Raw genomic sequence first — 13,362 nt, 5'->3', positions numbered from 1 at the left:
TAAGATAGTGGGTTTATTAGGCTTACCTCCCAATGTGAATGATGTCGCAGACAAAGGGAGGGGGATCTTTCAGATGCTGTCCTGCTCGCATCCCTCTCGGGAACTTAGGAGCCTCTTAGCTGAGGTCTGTCCATATAAGTCCCAGACCAGACTACTCCATGGAGTAGATGACTGTTATGCCATATGAGGCCCTGCAAGACTCAGGGTGCAGCCCACTCAGACTCCGTAGCCAAAGCAGTGGAGCCAGACAGACAGATTCACATAGTCAGGCACTCTTCGGATTCAAACAGGTTGGCCACCCCACTCTGGGAATCCTTGGCTAATGGGAGGTGATCAGTCTCCCCTTCCATTTTTTTCTTATTCAAACAGGATCAGGCATCAGGTCTTTTTCTCCTTTTTTTTTTTTTTTTTCTTAGTCCTTCCTGACCTACCTAAAATTCCTTTTCTGAAGATTTCCCTTCACAAACCTTCTACAACTTTCCTTTGCATTCAGATTTTGTCCCAAGCTATTTCCTTTCAAACAACCATTTCATTTAGGACAAAATTACCTTCTTTTACCTTCCCATTCATTCCTTAAATCTTTTTTACATATCTTCTACTTTTCTACATACAGAATTGCTTTCTTTATTTCCATCAGTCTTACAGTTAGCGGAATTTTGTACTCTTAGAAACACCTTTAGTTATTAACCAATTATCAGCTATTAACCAACTGTGAATGGTTATAGCAGAATTCTTTAGATGCCAATTTTATGAATCAGTTAAGCACAAACCATGCTTACCAACAGATTTAAATATTCTTATTTTCTTTGCTGTAAGAAGTAAAAAACACAAACCTATGTTCAGTAATCAATGACTTAGCATTTTATCTTATTTGAAAGATCTAGATGTCCAACAAACTTAATTCTATTTATCATCCAAGCAAAACTTTAAACTTTCAGGTTACAAAAGACTTTGAAAGCTATCTCAGCATTTACCCATTAAAACTTTGAGACAGATAATTAACCATCAGTGCAGTCATCTCTTTGCTAACAGATTTTAACAGATTTTAACATAAATAACGTGAGCTTATTTGACCTTAAGTAAACTTTGATTGAAGTTTCACGTTTACTGCTGATAACTTAAAGGACATGTATATCTTAATTAAACCAACAAACTTAACTTAGTTCAAATACTGATTTACATTCCACCTGGGCCCACTCCACTTTTAATGTTTACCTGAGACACAGGTGGGAAGGTCCGGAGTGGGGGGTGTTTGGTCTAGGGGGAGCTCTTCTTGTTCCTTGGCAGTAAAGAGGGAAGGAGCCATGCTGCAGGAAGCACCAAGGGTGGTCTAGAGACCAGTTATGCAGACCCCAAGCATGTTGGTACAGAAACAAAAGGGGGAGACAGAAGAGCAAAGTGCTGCCAGAAGGCAGAGAAAGGATTCCTGGTTTTAGAGCTCATCATCCCCAACAGAGGAGCAGAAGCCATGTTTTCCCACCAACAAGGGGGGAGGAGTTAAGGAGTCCATGTCAGGCTAGAGAAGACAGGAATTTCCCTGAAATTCTAGTTATAGCCAGCCATTAAAACAAGAAATGTGTAAGGGAGTAACCCCACATCTATTAGGAGGAATGGAGAGATGAAAATCAGAGTTTCCTTACTCTCTGCTTGCCTCATTTCTTCAAACACAACAACAATGCAACAGACAACAAAAAGACAGGACAAAGACAACCGCAGACCCAGCATCCCTCCCTGGGCCATCCAACATTCAATCATCAGAGACAGAGGGGTCGTCTGTGTCTGTCCCATCACATCCTCAGTCTGTAATAAGACAAATACACTTACAACAATTAACAAGAACACATGGCCTCCAGATGGGCCCAACTGCAACGGTAGCCGAGCCTCCAGACATGGGCCTGACCATACTGGCAGCTGAGCCTCCAGACAGGGGCCCAACTGTACCGGCAGCTGAGCCTCCAGATTAGAACCTTGTCCTCCGGGCCTGACTGCAACATCTGCCGAGCCTCCAGACAGGGGCAAGGGGATGTCTCCCAAGATCCCCCAGTCGACAGCCCACCATGTGTCTGCTTGAGCCAATGTTGAATCCAGATACTCAGGTTGGAATTTCTATAGGTAAAAAAAAAATGCGGAGTGGAGCTCCCAAAGTATGTGTGCAAATAGATAAAGAAATGAGTGCACTCACCAGCCGGTGCAGGACTCTCCAAGTTGGCATCCTGGGGGTCTCTCAGATACCGGACAAGCCCCCAAATGTTATGCCCAAGATTTCGTGTCTGAGAGACCACCAAGGAGCCAACACCGATGCAATCACATGAGGGTTTATTTGACGGCTTAAGCTTGGGCCCAAGTATACCCGACACAGTGGAGTAGGGACTTGGACCCTGAACAGGATTATGGTCAGAATATTTAAAGGCAGAGTGGGGTGGACTCGGCAGTAGATAATTGGGCCACAATTGCTGGCTCAGCAGTAGGTGAGGACAAAGGGGATGTTCAGAAGGTCTATCAGGGTAAAAAAGACTGTCAGGATATTGGAGGCCTGATTATTTTCAAGTCAAGGCCGTTTCTCCTCCTGATGAGGCACTAACATGACGACAATTGGGAGTTTCCTGGTGGAATGTCACATTTCTCCTATCAAGCATTCTTGTTAGTGAGATTTAGGTTTACCTTTGTTTCCATTTTCTTCCCCATCAGCCTCCTTCAGTTTTATGGAGGGGAGGATGATGTTAGGGCTTGAGGAACTGAGTTACTTGTAAATCTCTAGGACATTTGTAAACCAAGGGAGATTCCTGTCTTGCAGGATTGTGATCTCTGCAAGTTAACTATTTATTTTTCTTGGCCTCCACAGGGGGCGTGTGTGTGTGTGTGTGTGTGTATACACACACATATATATCTTATTGATGATATTATTAAAAAGTAATATAAATAATGTCATCATTAAAGTAGTTGCTTGGGAGATAGTCCATAGACAGTAAATCCTGAAGGCATAAGTTCACACATGTACTGAAAATCTCCTGTTGGCCTCTCCAAATATTCATTATTTTTTGCTCTATTCTGTTTTCAAGGTAGCTGACTGATATGAAAACATCATTGGCTCCCTGGCTTCTGGCTTTTGGCTTCTGTTTGAGTTTGACCAGTTTGAGTTTGACCAGTTTGACCAACAATAGGAAGAAAAGAAAGAAGGCCAATATATTTGTTTCCCCAGCTTCCTCCCTGCAGGGCTGCCTGAGAAGCTTGATCAGAGACCACAGTACCTTTCAGATGATTCTCTCAACAAAGATCTGTCTTCATGTTCAGATAATTGCTGCTTGCCTTTACCCATAGGTGTGGTGGCCATGAACTGCTGTTAGGATCCTCTTTGTTATCTCACTATGGCTTATGGCTTATCTACGACCTGCCCAACCTTTTGTAAACTGTTTCTTTACTGTATATACACTGTTCTTAAATTGCCCAGATTTGAGTGTGCCACTTATTTCTTGCAATGACAGCAAATGATAGTACCCATACCATTTGTTTTGTTTAACCCCCAAATGGAGCTCATTATATTATTCATTTTCCTTCCCTTCCCTCCCCTTCTGGGACTGTTCCTTCTATATTCCCTATATTATTGTTCCATTATCCACACAAGATCAAAGTCTGAAACTATGTGTCATCCTAGATTTTTCCATCTCTTTTATCTTCCATTTAATACTTAGCCACTTAAGATTGATAGAACATTTTTTTTTTTTTTTAACTTAGAAGATTCCTCCTTGTGGAACTTCTCTCTTTGTTTTCCTGGAAAATTCCCATTTTTATTTTATTTACTTATTTATTTTTAAAGGTTTTATTTCTTTATTTGAGAGAGAGAGAGAGAGAGAGAGAGATCACAAGTAGGCAGAAGGACAGGCAGAGGGGGAGGGAGAAGCAGGCTCCCTGCTGAGCAAAGAATCTGATGTGGGGCTTGATCTCAGGACCCTAAGATCATGACCTGAGCCGAAGGCAGAAGCTTAACCCACTGAGTCACCCCGGCACCACCAAAATTGCCATTTTTATTTTAAATACAAGCTCAAGTAAGTGTCTTCCAGTGAGCTGATTCTGAACCACTCAGCCCTGCCAGGTCTAGCTAATGATTCCCATCCTGCTTCAGAACCCCACTTTTCCTCTATTTTTATGAGGTTGCATTTTATTTGTTGTATGTTTCCCAAATCAGATAGAGAGATACTTGAAGGCAAAAAATATGTCTTACTCATTTCCTATTCCTGAGGTTTATCGAAGTACTTGAGAAAGTATAAGTGCTTAATGAATGTTTATTAATTAAATTAGGTTCCTATCAATATCTAGTTTGTTGTTTTTCATGTAACATTCCCTAGATGCCAGAGTTCACAGGCCCTAGTTTCCATGGATGAGGGAGCACCTGGACCAGTACTCAAGGTGGGGAAGGGAAGGTGTTTACTAAGGAAATAAACAACAGGACACAGGAGTAAAGGATTTGTTCAGACTCTTCAACTGACAAAATTTCAGTGCTATGAGCAATGTGTTATAAACAGTCTTTGCAAACAGATTCCTAACTTCATCCTTCCAATATCACTAAGTCAGTTTGACTTGAAAAAATATTTCTGGTACTTCAAATGAGAAGTTACCTTTATGAAAAAGATGCACCTGATTGTACAGACAGTAACTTGTCACAGCTTCTGGTTGATTTCACTGGGTCCTGACTCTCATACTACTTTCCTCAAATATAATAGGTGAAGTTGATGTCATATTTTGACAAGTGAGTAATTTATTTTGGCAATATGCACTCTCCTTTGATGCCTTGTTCTGACAGGCTCTACTTAGATGACATGCTCATGGAAGAGAAAGCATTTTACAGACAGATTTACTAGCTCTTTTAAAGCCTTCAAATGTGGTAAATAGTTCTCAGTTTTAAACAGTGCTCTATTTTTAACAAGTAAAGTGAATGTTTTGCCTATGACACTTTGGCATTCCAGAGCCACAGGCCTGTGTAAAGGTCCAAAACCATCCTTGTCTGAACAAGGGTAGCAATGGCTATCTGTCCTCCACCTTCCCCATTTATACACAGGACTATGTCTTTAAATGTTGGCCCATACATTATTTAATACTTTTATTCGATTAAGTTAAGTTTAGAGTGGCAAAAAGAAGAACGCTCCATATGTCCTCGACCTCACAGTCCCAACCTGGGCTAGGTGATAAGAGACCAGAAATAAACACTTCTCATTTATGAACAATTTTTCAAAATATTATTATCAAGAACTAAGAATGCTTATTCCAGAGTAGAGTTTTCTTCCTGTTATATTCTTTTAGAAGAAACATTTCTCCTTATCACAGATAGCTTAAATAACAGCACAATTAAAAGATATGTTTCATTACTTTTTTCACATTAAAAGCTAACAGAATTAGACTTACTCATTTCCTATATTCAGTGAAATGGAGAGGAAAATCATTGATTCAATGTTTCTTGGAGAAGAGAAGCTTTTAACTAAACTCTGCAGTCTATCTCTACAAACACACATATAACTTACTTTGAATGTTGAAATAAATTTTACTGGAGTCCTTATCTGATTTCTTTGCATGTTCTCATTTGGAAAACTTGATGAATTCAGCTATAATCTTCTATTCGTATACTGCCCTTCCCTAAGGCTTCTCTTCCACCAGCCTCTCTTCAACTTAACTCTTCAAAAAAATCTTCTGTGGGGAAAAAAAAAAGCTATTTAGTACTCCAAAATTTTCTTTTTTGATGAACCCAGACTTTTAAAAGCATAATTATTTTTGTATTCTCCAGGAAAAAAAAATGCAGATATTCATTAATAAATGTTCTTAAATCCTTCATATATTATATTGATTTAAAATTCTAAAGAAAATGTTTTTCTCTTATATCATGAGAAATGCCTGGGGTGGAAACCTGTAACAGTAACAGAAAAGGTGGAGATCAGACAGACAGACAGATGGATAGGTACAGATATTGATAATATAGGTATAGACATAGTATACTATATATATCATACATGCATTTATTTCCATTCTCTCCCCCTTCTTTAGAGAGGAGGAGAGAGAAAATCTTACTAAGTAGGCTCCATGCCCAGTTCAGAGCCCAACCTGGGGCTTGATCTCATAACCCTGAAAACATGAACTGAGCTGAAATCAAGAGTTCAACACATAAGTTACTGAACCACCCAGGTGCCCCTTCATTATTTCTGAAAGCCAGTGTGGTAACAACTTTGTGGAGAATATGACACCTAAGTATGATGCATCTGATGGGTATGTAAAGGGAGCAACTGACATTACTTGAAGGAACTCAGCAGTCCTTTGGATTTTAGCAACAGGCTAAGTAGGTTTGCATCCAGAATGAAAGAAATATGATAATAAACTCATACACACCAACTCCAAATTCAAAATAATGGATTACTATGGGAGAATTTAATAATGGAAATCAACAATAATCTTCTGGCTTTTTCTTTTAGTAATAACACATTTAAAATATCTCTTGATTTTTTATTTTGTTAATATTATTATTCTAATTCAGGGAACTCATCAGAGGGGATTAACCTATGACAGATCATCAGTTTTATTTTACAAAGAAGTGTAGACAGATAAAAAGTTTGCTGTCAGTGTTCCCGTATGAACTGTATTTTTGTTAACAAACCACTCTCAGGAGGGGCACCTGGGTGGCTCAGTCGTTGAGCATCTGCCTTCGGCTCAGGTCATCCCAGAGTCCTGGGAATGAGCCCCATATCAGGCTCCCTGCTCCCTCTCCCACTCCCCCTGCTTGTGTTCCCTTTCTCTCAGTTGTCTCTCTGTTACGTAAATAAATAAGAATCTAAAATAAATAAATAAGTAAATAAACCACTCCCAGGATACTATCTCTCAAGAGTAAATTAAGAAATCAAAATAATTTTATACAGGATAAAACTATTTCCCAAGCACACACTAAACTATATATTCCTTTTCACATACAGATATTTATATTTTTCCTCCAATCAGAATGTCTTTCTCCTCATTCTATTTATCTAGGTTCTGTTAATTCTTCACAGTTCAATAAACCCTGATACAACAAAATTTATTATTTTGATTCATAAATCTCCCTTTAATGCATCATGTAATCAATTCAGAAATCAGAAGTATAACAGTAAACTGAGTTTTCAAAACTGTAAATCCTTTGAAGTCTACATTTTTGTCCATATTGACCTGTTGCCATCCCCCAGGGTCCATCACAAAGCTATAAACAAACAAACATCATACATTCAACTCTAAATCAGATTATAGGAGTAAAGCACCTAGCAGGGTAGCTGGTGCATATTAATTAATCAAGTAATTTACTTAAAGTAAATGTTATTTCATGCTCAAAATTTGAGTATCAAGCATATTTTTTTAAAATATTTTTTTGGTATTCTGTCTAATTCCTTACAGACTAGTAAACAGGGGAAGAGGGAACATAGTAGACAGCTACACAGTGTTATTTCAAGTGTGATTTATAGTGAAATGATATCTCTATCCTTTTAATTTTAATTAATTAATCTATTTATTTATTTTAGGTTCCTACTGTGCATTGTTTAATTATATCTTTAAAGTGTTGAAAAGAATATAATATAATTGAGAAAATATATATGTAGTCAACATAGATTTCTTTTTACAATAAGGATGCCTTTCAAATAACAATGTCATAAAAAAGATTAAGAGAATTTAATATCAGTAAGCCTGCATTACACTAAATAATGGAGAAATTTTATCACTGAAATTATGTAAGATGGAAACTCAAACTGCAGGAATAATGAAAAAGGAAATGACAAATGTATGTGTAAACATAACATTTTCTCTATTATTTTCTTTAAAATACATATGATTAATTAATGAACAATTTCGACTTTGAACTGTGGATTTTATAGCAAATGTAAGTAGAATCATGAATTTTCAAGGATTTTTCATTTGAGGTAAGGTAGCATTATATCAACTCTATGTAGATTTCCAAAATCCAAGGAAAGGCAAAAAAGTTAATAGAAAATACAAGTGGAATTATAAATAATATTTATGTAACTCAGAGAGTATGAGAATGGTGGAGATATAACTGAGGGTCAGATTTTGATAGCTCTTATATACATGAAACGAAGTTTAAGATTAGCATGAAAACCAGGAAGGATCCTGCAGGGATTGGCCAGTTTTGGACTGGTTTGATTTCCCCTTTAGGAGAATCACTTTGGGTCCTACTATAAAGAATAGATTAATGAGACATTTAGATAAGAGGAACACAAACCAATGATTATATAATCAAAGTAAAAATCAGGAAAGGCTGAATTATGGCAATAGCAATGAATAATACTGAAAAGAAGAAAAGGATATCATTAACTTTGAAGAGAACAAAAGTGGTTAAGATTTAGCAACTAATGGATTTAGGGTTATGGTGAGGGTTAGAGGAATCTGAAATAACTCAAGGTCCTGATTTGTTTGGCTCATCTAACTCTATAACATTTTGTAATAAGATTCTTGAGCTTCAGGGAGTGGGAACATTTTCCTGTGCCAAAGATGGTATTACAGTTACTCCATCCTTTTTCCCTGAAATTCTTGGCTATTCTGGTCAGGTTGAGGAATGCCATCCTTGACAGTTTAACATGACCCTTATAGCTAGTTCTCAAGTCCAATATTATAAATATTTCCTGAATATGGATTGTGATTCCTGCATTGGCTAGGCAATTTTGGATGGATTATTGCCTGTATCTTATTAGACATATACCTATACTCCCAGACATTAAATGATAGGTAAACAACGAAGCTCTTTTAGATAATTACAAAATATAGTAAGTAATTAAATGTCAAAGGGAATTATTGTAAGTGTTGAAATTTACTACGATCCCTGGCTTAAATAACCAAAATATAAATGATAAGGATGGTCCTCTCCAAGTATATTTTCCTGGCCTACAGTTACTGAGGTGAGGAAAAGTCAGGAACACACATTTTGACAGTCTTAACACCATTTACAACCTACTTCTTTTTTGGGCAAATAATACTGACCTTCTGAGGATCATTGATTCTACTCTCTTCTTTGTTTTTGTTTTACTTCTCCAAATGTATAAGTCTGCTATATAGAAAGAAACCTGTGCCTAGATTAAAAGATTTGTGTTTATCAGCATCTGCTATTTCTGAGTGATGCATCATCAAAATTATATTCTTAAATTATTACTTTGAAATAAAAGAGGGAAAAAACTTTATATATATATAAAGATTGCTTTTCAGGTATTTCCATGTACTACAGTATAGTATTGATGATATATGTACTTGCTGTTAAAAGTTAATACAAATTAAGCATATGAGAAAAAATGAATAATAGCATAATTAATTTTGCTCACAACCTAAATGGCACTCACAGATAGAATTTTTTCTGGGAGGTCCTGTGAATGCCAGTGGGAAACTTGGTGTCAAGTAAATGTCTGCTAGAATCAAAGGAACATTTTATCATGATGATATTCTATTAGAGCTCCATAGACAGCCAACACATGTCTCCCCATTAGAAAGAAACCAATGGGAGTTCCCTTGCCCAGAAGTGGTCCTTTCTGACAAGAAGTCAAGTGTTATGTGACAGAATACTCACTTAGATATACTTCAAATAGATTAGAGGCCACATGAAGCTCTGAACCATACAGGTTATTGCTATGAAAAGGGACATGTAGGTGCTGAGTGATTCAGAGAATCTCCTTTGTTCAACTGCTAGGCAAGAGACTTTCCCCAGATAGGGCTGTTGTGGACTGAACTCTGTCCTCCCCAAATTTCTAACTGCAAACCTGAACTCTTAGTGCCTCAGAATGCCACTGTATTTGGAGCTGGAAAAACGAAGTCAGATGAGTGGTTCCTAATCCAATGTAAATGGTATCCTTATAAGAAGAGGAGATTAGGACACCCACATATACAGAAGAAAGATCATGTGAAAGTACAAAGAGAAGATGGCCATCTTTAAGTCAAGAAGAGAGGTCCTCAGAGGAAACAAACCATGTTGACATCTTGATCTTGGACTTCCAGCCTCCAGAATCTTGAAAAAAAAAAAAATCTATTTTTCAGACCACCTGGTCTATGTTTTTATTTTTTATGGCCGTCCCCTAACAAACTACTGCAGGAGAATGGGCTCCAGCCCAGGCGGAACTTCATGCTGTCATTTCACCAGGTCTCTATGAAGTGTGTCCCCAAACAAGGTGAGTTTTTCACCTAAATTACAGAAAATTTGGTGTGACTCATCTAACTAAAACCATATGCCAGTGTTCTTTTTTTTAAAAAAAATTTATTTATTTATTTTCAGAAAAAACAGTATTCATTATTTTTTCACCTCACCCAGTGCTCCATGCAATCCATGCCCTCTATAATACCCACCACCTGGTACCCCAATCTCCTACCTCCCCGTCACTTCAAACCCCTCAGATTGTATGCCAGTGTTCTTAAACCCCTTTGTTGCCAGGGCTATCTAGGCAGTGACCAGACACCACCTCTTTTTGACATTCTGAAACAGGAAGAGCACTCATCCTTTGATTTTAATCACAGTTAGAACAATTACATCTTTTATGCCCAGGAAATCTTCCTGTATATCTTGGCAACCAAACCAGTATTGAATTTAAGAATGAATTGCAGTACTTTGTTTTCATCAGAAAGAAAATGTCCAAGAAAATTAACCTAATTTTGATGTATGGGATACTGGAGAATATACTCTCTAGAAATGATGACCAGAAATGTTCAATTCCAAGTAGAAACATGGTAGAAAAGGACTTTAAAAAAAAAAAACTGCAGAATTTGCATGTATGAAAAGTTTTACAAATATATAAATGATAAATTCATTTTCTGTCCATTTAATGAGTTGCGATTACTGTAAAGAGAAAATCCTAGAAAATTAGGATTATGGGAAAAACTCGAGATGTACAGTGGTTGTGCCTCTAGGTAGAGGCTTACTAGCTCAGATTTCCCAAGAGAGTTTAAATAAGAAAAATTGCTTGAAGAACACACAGTAGGCTCTCTTTCTAGTTTATGAATAATTCATATGTTCCAAGCAAGTCCCAAACATATCACCTTCAGGCAAGGACACATGTTTTGATGAATTAAAAGGGCAACTGATGGGGCGCCTGGGTGGCTCAGTGGGTTAAGCCTCTGCCTTCAGCTCAGGTCATGATCCCAGAGTCCTTTCTGCTCTGCAGGGAGCCTGCTTCCTCCTCTCTCTGCCTGCCTCTCTGCCTACTTGTGATCTCTGTCTGTCAAATAAATAAATAAAATCTTTAAAAAAAAAGGGGGGGGCAACTGATATGATGCAAGACAGTAAATGTTTACTCCATATAAAAATTCTGTGATCAATTTTCAGGGTGGATTGAAGGAGCCATAGTAACAGTCTTTTCAGAAACAGAAAGAGGAAGCAGTCTTTTAAGTATCTTTCCTGATCCTTCATGTAGCATATTGATCATGGAAGAGAGAAACTAGGAGACAGAGAAGTCTCCTAGCAAGTGTTGTTTATGTGAAAAATCTTAAAGGAACACAAAAAGCAAAAAAGGAGTTGATATGTTGCAATGCTTACTTACAAGTGATTTAAGACTCAGTTCTTTTAAAAGAACTTTCATTTTATACAGTTTTAATAATATTCTTTAACAGTGTTCCAGAATGGAAGTATAGCATCCTAACCCAAAATGAATTTTATATAAAAACCCAAGGGATGTACATGTAGAAGAAAATCCGAAGGGTGATTATATCCAAAGGTAGAATGCAAAGAAGAAATAATTTCAGACTACTCCAGAGCAGAAATAATCTCCTTAGTCCAGCAAAGGGGCTTTACTAGAACCTGGCAATGAAGACATGAGTCCTCCAGATCCCTTGTGTAAAATCTTTATAGCTCTCAGCTGTATCACTGTCAATGTTTTTCATGTCATCTCATGCCAAAATTGTAATCAGTGATTTTACAAATCCTTCAGCTACCAATATAAATGTCAAGAGTTACAAATGGTATTATTAGATGTATTTATTAAGACAGGTCAAGTTTATGTGTTTATCAAGATTCTAGTGCTTAGATCTGCTAACCTATATAACTAGGTTTTCTTTAAGAACATTTTGTTGACAGTTTGCTTGTTACTTACCATAAATAAATTAAATACTCAGTAGACAAACATGAAGGTCAGGGTCCCTGATCTTTACCCTACAGTAAAGGAGGGAGTCAAACAAAAGAGCCACTAGTAATTTTACATCATACTAGAAGAGTTTATTTGTTGTTACCTCCTTCTGTTCATGTCATGGCCTGGGTTAAAGGTACAGTTTTATGAGGAAAACAAACAAAAACAAGTCAAAGATTGGTTGGGGAAAATAATAACCAAGTTGTTCAGATTACAGCATACCCATATATTATATTCATTAGATGTTCTTGTGCTAAAAAATGTAATGAAACACTGAACAAGTGTAATTAACTTTAGTTTCCTCCTACATGTGATTGAAGTGGTTAGAGTGTAAAAAAATAAAACACAAGAAGAAAACCAAAAGCTTCTATCCATTAACAGTGGAGATGTTATGACCCCTTGCTATTTGTCTCACTCTTCTGTCTTTTCCTTACATAATTAGGATTAGTGAAATGTCCCTTGACATTCACAAATATGAGAAGAAGCCCTGCTATTTTCCTCACTTTCTAACAATCATCTACTTCCTGGGACTTAAATTATAAATTTAATTTATAAATTTATAAATTTAAAACTTGTTTTAAAAACTTGTTTTCTGAGCATGCTTGGCTGCCTATGGCAATTTGTTCTTTCTTAGGGTTTTATCAAACACCCATGTAAAAGCACTAATTGCTTCAGGACCTTTTATCAAGTGATTGGTCTGAAGATAATAAGTTATTACTATCTGGATGTACGTTTAGGACTACAAAGAGTGTGCTTACAATTTTAAGTACTGATGCTCAAGTTTGTACTGCTACAAGGTTCTATCCTGGGATTTATGAAGCAAGCCTAAATACAAGGAGGCGCTATTACATATTTGCCATTGCTCCTTGAGTTTATGACTTCTTAGGCATCAAAGTAAAGCCAAGGCAGAATTGGGACATCATTAATCCACTGAATATAATTGGGTAAACACAGATTGGGTAAACCTTGATTTGTTTTACATTCTTAATTTCTAACAACAAGTAGGCCCATAAATCCTTCTCACAATCACCTTATATTTTTCTCAGGAGCCTGCTGAACTCTACTGGTCTAGGTGATTATCTATAGTGATCACCTAGGTGCTAGGTGATTATTTCTTATGAAGTCCTCTCTCCTGATACCTCCAACATCTTCTTTGTGTCCTCGTTTTCTGCTTTTCAACTTGCTTCACCACACCTTACCCACAGATTTGCACCTTTACCCACATGCTCTGCTTAGTCCTTTACTGTAGTTA

This window comes from Mustela putorius, unplaced genomic scaffold, assembly GCF_011764305.1.
Source record: "Mustela putorius furo isolate JIRA1106 unplaced genomic scaffold, ASM1176430v1.1 tig00003859_pilon_pilon_pilon, whole genome shotgun sequence".
NCBI classification, from domain to species: domain Eukaryota; kingdom Metazoa; phylum Chordata; class Mammalia; order Carnivora; family Mustelidae; genus Mustela; species Mustela putorius.
The sequence above is the reverse complement of the archived record's forward strand: the minus strand, read 5'-3'. Positions refer to the sequence as shown.